This window comes from Anopheles funestus, assembly GCF_943734845.2.
Source record: "Anopheles funestus chromosome X unlocalized genomic scaffold, idAnoFuneDA-416_04 X_unloc_91, whole genome shotgun sequence".
NCBI lineage: Eukaryota > Metazoa > Arthropoda > Insecta > Diptera > Culicidae > Anopheles > Anopheles funestus.
The window spans coordinates 1-10000 of record NW_026045222.1 but is presented as its reverse complement, the minus strand read 5'-3'; the positions used below and the strand labels follow the sequence as shown (position 1 = coordinate 10000).

The 10000-nt window shown below is 46.6% G+C and overlaps 1 long non-coding RNA gene and 1 other non-coding gene across 2 annotated transcripts in view; both read right to left on the bottom strand.

Moving 5' to 3' along the window:
• The window catches only part of LOC125774198 (uncharacterized), a 24925-nt gene extending 16417 nt beyond the window's left edge, over nt 1-8508 (bottom strand). The window contains exon 1 of the long non-coding RNA XR_007420666.1: nt 8230-8508. This is a non-coding gene — a long non-coding RNA (uncharacterized LOC125774198). The remainder of the gene's footprint in view (nt 1-8229) is intronic.
• Nucleotides 579-736, bottom strand: LOC125774199 (5.8S ribosomal RNA). Its single transcript, XR_007420667.1, has one exon. It is a non-coding gene; the product is annotated as a 5.8S ribosomal RNA (ribosomal RNA).
• Nucleotides 8509-10000: the final 1492 nt, after the last annotated feature.

Genomic DNA, 10000 nt, shown 5'->3' with positions numbered 1-10000 from the left:
CCCCCGAGCACGTTGTCCGAATATCACTCCAATAAGGACAACGAGTTCCGCTCGGCATCGTTTTGATTCGATCTCTCAACAACAACTCTCGGTCGACTTGGTCGACTTGGACCCACGATGTCTCCCCCCGAGCATGTCGAGCCAACTGCACCACTATTGTATTGGACAACATGTTCCCCTCGGGCATCGATGGGTTAATCATGCACCACTATTATAAAACCCTTTGACGTTTTCCCCCAAGCACGTTGATCCAGTATTACGACGGATACGGTCAACGAATTCTTGGACATCAAAGAGGTTTTCGATTGAATTTCCCCATGTTTCACAACGTACTCTTAGCGGTATCCTACGATACGTCTCACTCTATTTGTGTGTGTGCGCGTTTACGTGCGTGCGATTTATGCGGTTCACCCCTTTACTTTCAGCGCCCTGCGGTCCCAACAAAGGTCCCGAGCACGCCATTATGCACAGTGTGGAAGCGTGTTTCCCCCACGACACTAGACGGGCTGCTCGCCATAGTGTTCTATTGTGGCACGCTCCACCCTGAAGTTTGGTTTGTTGTATATCAAGGAATTGATAGGCACTCAAGAATGTGTGCATCGGCCGGGTTTAATCGTCCGACGCGCAATATGCGTTCAACTTATCGGTGTTCATGTGTCCTGCAGTTCACATTGTGACGCGCATTTAGCTGCGGTCTTCATCGATCCATGAGCCGAGTGATCCCCTGCCTAGGGTTTTATAGTAAGGTTCCCAATGTAACACAATCCCGGTGGTACGTCCAAAGACTAACTTTCTGACTAAGTTGTCTTTATTACCCAATAGTCCCAGGCCTTGTGACTTGTGGCTCATGTCTACGCCCATGGCCACCATTCGCTAAGATAGTTTTGAAGTCACTTTGAAGGCCCAGGAACAACTCTCTTAGCACATCGGTTAACCTGGCGCCGCAGTCAACTCATGTGCTTGGATCGGATCGAGCTATTGAGTATTGGGCCTGCATACTCGCTCATCCGTATCCTTTGCGTACCGCCCCATGGCCCTTGTATGTCTGCACCACAGTTCCTGTTCGTTCCGTGCCTATGGCCGGATACGTATTGCACATCGGTATACCTGTCGCTACTCAGGCAACTCGTGTGCGTGGATTGGATCGAGAACATGGTGTGTGCCCCATGTTATAATTGATAGTCCATATCCACTTTATAGGTTAAAGTCATAAGTTGTGATTGCACAACCATTCTTCATAAGAGTTTAATCACTCTTCAACTAACTTTCGTTCTGGTGTCTTGGTATCAAATCGCGTAAGACACAAGATTCTACTGGCCAAATAGAATCTAGCACATTGGTTAACCTGGCGCCGCAGTCAACTCATGTGCTTGGATCGGATCGAGCTATTGAGTATTGGGCCTGCATACTCGCTCATCCGTATCCTTTGCGTACCGCCCCATGGCCCCGTCCTTAGAGTTAATGACTAATAGGCTTAACTCTTTGTATGTCTGCACCACAGTTCCCGTTCGTTCCGTGCCGTGGCCGGATACGTATTGCACATCGGTATACCTGTCGCTACTCAGGCAACTCGTGTGCGTGGATTGGATCGAGCTCATGGGGTGTGTAGAGATTCCATGTTATAATTGCAAGTCCATATCCACTTTATAGGTTAAAGTCATAAGTTGTGATTGCACAACCATACTTCATAAGAGTTTAATAACTCTTCAACTAACTTTCGTTCTGGTGTCTTGGTATCAAATCGCATAAGACACAAGATTCTACTGGCCAAATAGAATCTAGCACATTGGTTAACCTGACGCCGCAGTCAACTCATGTGCTTGGATCGGATCGAGCTATTGAGTATTGGGCCTGCATACTCGCTCATCCGTATCCTTTGTGTACCGCCCCATGGCCCCGTCCTTAGAGTTAATGACTAATAGGCTTAACTCTTGTTTGTCTGCACCACAGTTCCCGTTCGTTCCGTGCCGTAGCCGGATACGTATTGCACAGTAGTAGACACCGTAATCTGACGTATCTAACACACCACTATTGTAACTCGTCGTCCAAGGACCTTTCAAGTGCCTGATGGCCAGGGGAGCTCTTACACGGCACGGAGACACAGTGATGCTCGCCCATCAAAGTGTACAACGATCGAGTTTGCTTAAGTGTCTGGGTACCTACACACCAGACACAATGCAATGGCCATGGATCCACACAAGGCACATCACATGCAGAAAGCTTCACCAGATTATGACACATACCACACTCTTGTAACTCGTCGTCGAAGGGGCGTTCAAAGTGCCTTACGGCTAGGGGAGATCTAGCACGGCACGGAGACACAGTGATGGTTGCCCATCAAAGTGTACAACGATCGAGTTTGCTTTCCGCGCAAGCGTTCTAAGTGTCTGGGTACCTACACACCAGACACAATGCAATGGCCACGGATCCACACAAGGCACATCACATGCAGAAAGCTTCACCAGATTCTGACACATACCACACTCTTGTAACTCGTCGTCGAAGGGGCGTTCAAAGTGCCTTACGGCTAGGGGGGATCTAGCACGGCACGGAGACACAGTGATGGTCACCCATCAAAGTGTACAACGATCGAGTTTGCTTTCCGCGCAAGCGTTCTAAGTGTCTGGGTATCTAAGCACCAGACACAATGCAATGGCCACGGATCCACACAAGGCACATCACATGCAGAAAGCTTCACCAGATTCTGACACATACCACACACATGCAACTCGTCGTCGAAGGGGCGTTCAAGTGCCTTACGGCTAGGGGAGATCTAGCTCGGCACGGAGACACAGTGATGGTCACCCATCAAAGTGTACAACGAACGAGTTGGCTTTCAACAAATTCTGACACATAGCAAGCGAGCGACCGAGCTACACCGAAGGCAGCCCATGGTTGGTCACTCGCGGACGATCATCAGTAATGATCCTTCCGCAGGTTCACCTACGGAAACCTTGTTACGACTTTTACTTCCTCTAAATCATCAAGTTCGGTCAACTTCAGCCATGCCAGCTGCAGCTCACGAAGGAACCGCGGAAGGTAAGCCTCCAGAAACCTCACTAAATAATCCATCGGTAGTAGCGACGGGCGGTGTGTACAAAGGGCAGGGACGTAATCAGCACTAGCTAATGACTAGTGCTTACTAGAAATTCCAGGTTCATGGGGACCGTTGCAGTCCCCAATCCCGACTAGATGGGCATTTTAGTGATTTCCCGTTCCTCTCGGAATGGGGGCGCCTATTGGCGAGAACACGCTGCGACCCACATTGTAGCACGCGTGCAGCCCAGAACATCTAAGGGCATCACGGACCTGTTATCGCTCATTCTCAGCTTGCTAAACACAAGTTGTCCCGCTAAGCAGGGCAAACGTAGCCGACGACCGCCCGTGAAGGCGCCGCCCGGCTGTAACGTCAGGTGCGCCCGGAGGCGCACTGCTGACAGCGTTCTAGTTAGCATGTTTGAGTCACGTTCGTTATCGGAATTAACCAGACAAATCATTCCACGAACTAAGAACGGCCATGCACCACTACCCTTAAATTTGAGAAAGAGCTATCAATCTGTCTTACCTCGATAAGTTTGGACCTGGTAAATTTTCCCGTGTTGAGTCAAATTAAGCCGCAAGCTCCACTTCTTGTGGTGCCCTTCCGTCAATTCCTTTAAGTTTCAACTTTGCAACCATACTTCCCCCGGAACCCGATTTTGGTTTCCCGGAAGCGACTGAGAGCACCGAATAGGGGTAGCGTCTCCCAATTGCTAATTGGCATCGTTTACGGTTAGAACTAGGGCGGTATCTAATCGCCTTCGATCCTCTAACTTTCGTTCTTGATTAAAGAAAGCATCCATGGCAAACGCTTTCGCTTCAGTTGGTCCTACGACGGTCTACGAATTTCACCTCTCGCGCCGTAATACCAATGCCCCCAACTACTTCTGTTAATCATTACCTCTAGGTTTCTGACAAACCAACGAAATCGTATAAACCGAGGTCATATTCCATTATTCCATGCAAGATTATTCTCGGCCAACGCCAACCCCACGGGGGGGCCGGACGCTTTGTCTTAGCCTGCTTTGAGCACTCTAATTTGTTCAAGGTAAATGTGAGTATCTTGAGCACCATGAGGAGCCCGTGCCGGAGTTAACCGGTAGCACGGTACTCGTTCACAGAGTAACGCCCAAGTACACCATTGTGAGTCGCAGCCGTGAGCGCGCGCACGAACGGCCCCGGCGTGTAACCGGGCGCCCGTGGCGGTCACGTGTCTGGACGGGCAATCAACTTCGAACGTTTTAACCGCAACAACTTTAATATACGCTAGTGGAGCTGGAATTACCGCGGCTGCTGGCACCAGACTTGCCCTCCACTTGATCCTTGTTGAAGGATTTATACTCAACTCATTCCAATTATGGACCATCGTTAGAGAGGTCCATATTGTTATTTCTCGTCACTACCTCCCCGTACTGGGATTGGGTAATTTACGCGCCTGCTGCCTTCCTTGGATGTGGTAGCCATTTCTCAGGCTCCCTCTCCGGAATCGAACCCTGATTCCCCGTTACCCGTCGCAACCATGGTAGTCCTCTACACTACCATCAATAGTTGATAGGGCAGACATTTGAAAGATCTGTCGTCAGTCGACAAGCGACCATACGATCTGCGTCCTTATCCAGACTTCAACTCAAGCCGCCCGGAGGCGATTGGTTTAACTAATAAGTGCACCAGTTCAGCTACCCGCGAGGGCAACAGTCCCGGCATGTTGCATGTATTAGCTCTGGATTTTCCACAGTTATCCAAGTAACTAGTGGTAGGATGATCTTGTGAATTATAGCTGTTATACTGAGCCTTATGCGGTTTCACATTCATTTATGTTTGTACTTAGACATGCATGGCTTAACCTTTGAGACAAGCGTATATTACTGGTAGGATCAACCAGAATTCGTTCCACTACAGACACACACTCGCTTAGTGGGAAATAAATTTCCACACAACTCTCTCTCTCTAGAACCATATGGAATGGCTCTTTGGTGTTGGGTAAGGCACCAATTTGTTGGGGGTGTAACGGTCACCACCAACTTTAAGTTTGTTAGGGCACAACGGAAACCACTAACTAAACTTTAGGAAACTAAATTTCCTCACACATTATCTCTCACCATATTAGCACTAGGTGCTATCCACGATTGTACAACGTTTCAACTCTTGAATCGACCGTAGGGCCGCGGAATTGCTTCCGGGCCCCTATTCTCGCTATTAATTGTTCATCTCTTTCAATACATCGAGTTCGTTCCATTGGGTAGTTCGCATGGCGAACGTTTTGATGCAGCCCCCTGGGGGACCACGGCACTTTACACCGGGTATGGTGTATGCGCAACCTACAGATAACAATAAACCCCTTATGCGTGTGTAAACCGATGTTGGGCTGCTCAACATCTTTCATGGTTACATCACTTGCACCAGAACCCACGGTGCCGATTGGTAATATGTTGTACATTTACTCTCAAGATGTACGCTTCGGCCCCTTATTCAGGGGCTCAAGCTATTACCAGCAAGAACAATCCTCATCCAGACTTGAACTCGAAACACCCGGAGGCGAACGGTTTAACTAATAAGTGCACCAGTCTTGAATCCATGCGTCGGTGGAAACAATGCCGGCGTGTTGCATGTATTAGCTCTGAACTTAGCGAGTGATTGCCTTGCAGCTGTCGAACTGAGCGTAGAGCGTGATTATCGCTCACTTGAACCATGTTGAATGGCTCTTTGGTGTAGGGTAAGGCACCAATTTGTTGGGGCGTAACGGTCACCACCAACTTAAGACTTGCTTATAGGCATTTCAACGTTTTCAACTCTTAAATCGACCGTGTTTCATTATCATCTCTTCTTCTTATTAAATGCATCGAGTTCGTTTCCATTGGGTAGTTCGCGTGGCGAACGGTTTGATGCAGCCCCCCGGGGGGGACCACGGCACTTTACACCGGGCATGGTGTATGCGCAACCTACAGATCACCAATATATTTGTGATCGATAATGCACACTTCTTACACGACTGACCAGTCGACAGCGCTGCCTTCCTATTATGCGTGTGTAAACCGATGTTGGGCTGCTCAACATCTTTCACGGTTACATCACTTGCACCAGAAACCCATGGTGCCGATTTGGTAATATGTTGTACATGGTCTCAAGATGTACGCTTCGACCCCTTAAGGGCTCAAGCTATTACCAGCAAGATCAATCCTCATCCAGACTTGAACTCGAAACACCCGGAGGCGAACGGTTTAACTAATAAGTGCACCAGTCTTGAATCCATGCGTCGGTGGAAACAATGCCGGCATGTTGCATGGTATTAGCTCTGAACATAGCGAGTGATTTGCCTTGTAGCTGTCGAACTGAGCGTAGAATTGTGATTATCGCTCACTTGAAAGGGTCAAGCCCTTTCGAGTCGTCCGGTTTTTACGCCAGACGACTCGGTTCACCATCTTTCGGGAAGGGGACCGTCTCGGTCGCAAGCTGCTCCGGTCCCCAAACAACCTGCGACAAATGATAGGAAATGCCGACATCAATACGTGTTCAGTTTGGTTTATCGCTCATAGGTCTTTTTGACCATCGATCCCTGATTATAACTCTCAATTAAACAGTCAGGAGAGTAAGGCATGCCCATCGATATCTCATCGACAGGCGATACCGCAAGAACGGCCAACGACACATCAGGTGATCGATTATTGCTACGACTTTTGCTTAATCGTTTCCACTCCTTAGAGAAAGAAACCCCCGGGGACCGTCTCGGTCGCAAGCTGCTCCGGTCCCTAAACAACCTGCGACAAATGATAGGAAATGCCGACATCAATATGTGTTCAGTTTTGGTTTATCGCTCATTGGTCTGTTTGACCATCGATCCCTGATTAAACTCTCAGTAATCCAGTCGGGAGAGTAAGGCATGCCCATCGATATCTCATCGACAGGCGATACCGCTTGAACGGCCAACGACACATCAGAGGATCGTATCTTGCTACAACTTTTGCTTAATCGTTTCTTCTCCTTGGAGAAAGAAACCCCCGGGGACCGTCTCGGTCGCAAGCTGCTCCGGTCCCTAAACAACCTGCGACAAATGATAGGAAATGCCGACATCAATACGTGTTCAGTTTGGTTTATCGCTCATTGGTCTTGTTTGACCATCGATCCCTGATTAATACTCTCAATTAGAAGGTCGGTAGAGTAAGGCATGCCCATCGATATCTCATCGACAGGCGATACCGCATGAACGGCCAACGACACATCAGAGGATCGTATCTTGCTACAACTCTTGCTTAATAGTTTCCACTCCTTGGAGAAAGAAACCCCCGGGGGACCGTCTCGGCCGCAAGTTGCTCCGGTCCCTAAACAACCTGCGGCATCAAATGATAGGAAAAAGCCGACATCAATACGTGTTCAGTTTGGTTTATCGCTCATAGGTCTGTTTGACCATCGATCCTAGAATTCAACTTTCGAGTAAGGCATGCCCGTCGATATCTCATCGATAGGCGATACCGGTAGAACGGCCAACGACACACATCTAGGATCGCATTTACTCTTCCTTGGATGGATAACCAATACCCTAGGACCGTTTCATCGCGAGCTGCTCCGGTCCTCAAACAACTCGCGAACCACCGATAGGATGATATTAGGAATGGCCGACTTTCATCCTTTAACTCTCAGTTCTGCTTACCAAAACATAGGTACTTGGACCTTAAAGACCACTATATGTTCCCCGATCGGGGGCAATCGGAACGTCTATCCATCATCAACATCGTTTCACTCATTCCGAACCACCAAATTGGACAGACAGTACCATATTCACCAACCGATTGCTTCAACTTCGCAAACTGTATGGTAAGTTCTACTAATTTCACATCTTACCATCGACTAATAGTGCATAAATCCACTTGGAAATCACTTTTCCTTGGTCCTCGGACCTTCTACGACAACGTCCAACAAATATCCGAAGTCGTTTCCCCAACTTAGACCAAGCATTTCGTATCTTTACTTCTAATCGATTTTTTCTCTCATAATTGACGATCAAAATCTAAAAACCACATTTTGAGCCAGAAGCAGTCGTCCGATCGTCCTGGGGGTAGTCTCAATCGATTTAGAAGGGCCCAATTCATAAAGATACGTACTCAGTCAAATTCATGCTTCTGGCTCACCTACCCCCTATATAGAAAACGAAAGCGTACAGGCGTGGAAAACGTGCCATTTTTCTCCATCACGGACTTTTTTTTTTCTCGTTGCACCGACTCTAGTAAAAAAGTGAAATTTTTTACTAGTTACCAACTTTTGCAAATTATCATCGGATATCACTTTTCATGGTCTATAGTAAGTTCTTATCACGTTTTAGTAGTTTTTGAAAAAAAAATTTTTTTGAACTTTTCAAAATTTTTCAAAACAAAGTTTTTGTAGGCGGTTTTGTGTATGGAGGGTTACTAGTCTCGGGGTCACTGTTTGACCAAAAAACCACTATATATCATTCGAAAGGTAATTTCAAGGGCTACAAAAAAATTGTTCTACGGCACCCCCCTCCGACGTCTAGTATTCGAGTTATTGGCCAAAAACCATCACTTGAGCGATTTTTCGTTCAGGGTACCCGACTCTAGTAAAAAAGTGAAATTTTTCTCGATTGACCAAGTGTTGCAAATGACCATCGGATTTCACTTTTTATGGTCTATAGTGAGTTCTGATCACGATTTGGTACTTTTTGAAAAAATTTTTTTGACGCACTTTTCAAAATTTTGCAAAACCAAAACTTTTTAGGCGGTTTTGTGTATGGAGGGTTACTAGTCTCGGGGTCACTGTTTGACCAAAAAAACCACTATATATCATTCGAAAGGTAATTTCAAGGGCTACAAAAAATTGTTCTACGGCACCCCCCTCCGACGTCTAGTATTCGAGTTATTGGCCAAAAAACCGCAACTATAGCGGTTTTTCGTACAGGGTACCCGACTCTAGTAAAATGATGCGATTTTTACTAGTCTAGGAACTTTTTGGTCAAAAAATCAAGTATATGTCATTCGATAGATAATTTCAAGGGCTACCAAAAATTGTTCCACGACACCCCCCTGCGACGTCTAGTATTCGAGTTATTAGCCAAAAACCGCAACTTAAGCGGTTTTTCGTCCAGGGTACCCGACTCTAGTAAAATGATGCGATTTTTTACTAGTCTAGGGAACTTTTTGGCCAAAAATCAAGTATATGTCATTCGATAGATAATTTCAAGGGCTACCAAAAATTGTTCCACGACACCCCCCTGCGACGTCTAGTATTCGAGTTATTAGCCAAAAACCGCAATTATAGCGGTTTTTTCGTCCAGGGTACCCGACTCTAGTAAAAATGATGCGATTTTTACTAGTCTAGGGAACTTTTTGGCCAAAAATCAAGTATATGTCATTCGATAGATAATTTCAAGGGCTACCAAAAAATTGTTCCACGACACCCCCCTCCGACGTCTAGTATTAGAGTTATTAGCCAAAAACCGCAACTATAGCGGTTTTTCGTCCAGGGTACCCGACTCTAGTAAAATGATGCGATTTTTACTAGTCTAGGGAACTTTTTGGCCAAAAATCAAGTATATGTCATTCGATAGATAATTTCAAGGGCTACCAAAAATTGTTCCACGACACCCCCCTGCGACGTCTAGTATTCCAGTTATTAGCCAAAAACCGCAATTATAGCGGTTTTTCGTCCAGGGTACCCGACTCTAGTAAAATGATGCGATTTTTACTAGTCTAGGGAACTTTTTGGCCAAAAATCAAGTATATGTCATTCGATAGATAATTTCAAGGGGCTACCAAAAATTGTTCCACGACACCCCCCTGCGACGTCTAGTATTCCAGTTATTAGCCAAAAACCGCAATTATAGCGGTTTTTCGTCCAGGGTACCCGACTCTAGTAAAATGATGCGATTTTTACTAGTCTAGGGAACTTTTTGGCCAAAAATCAAGTATATGTCATTCGATAGATAATTTCAAGGGCTACCAAAAATTGTTCC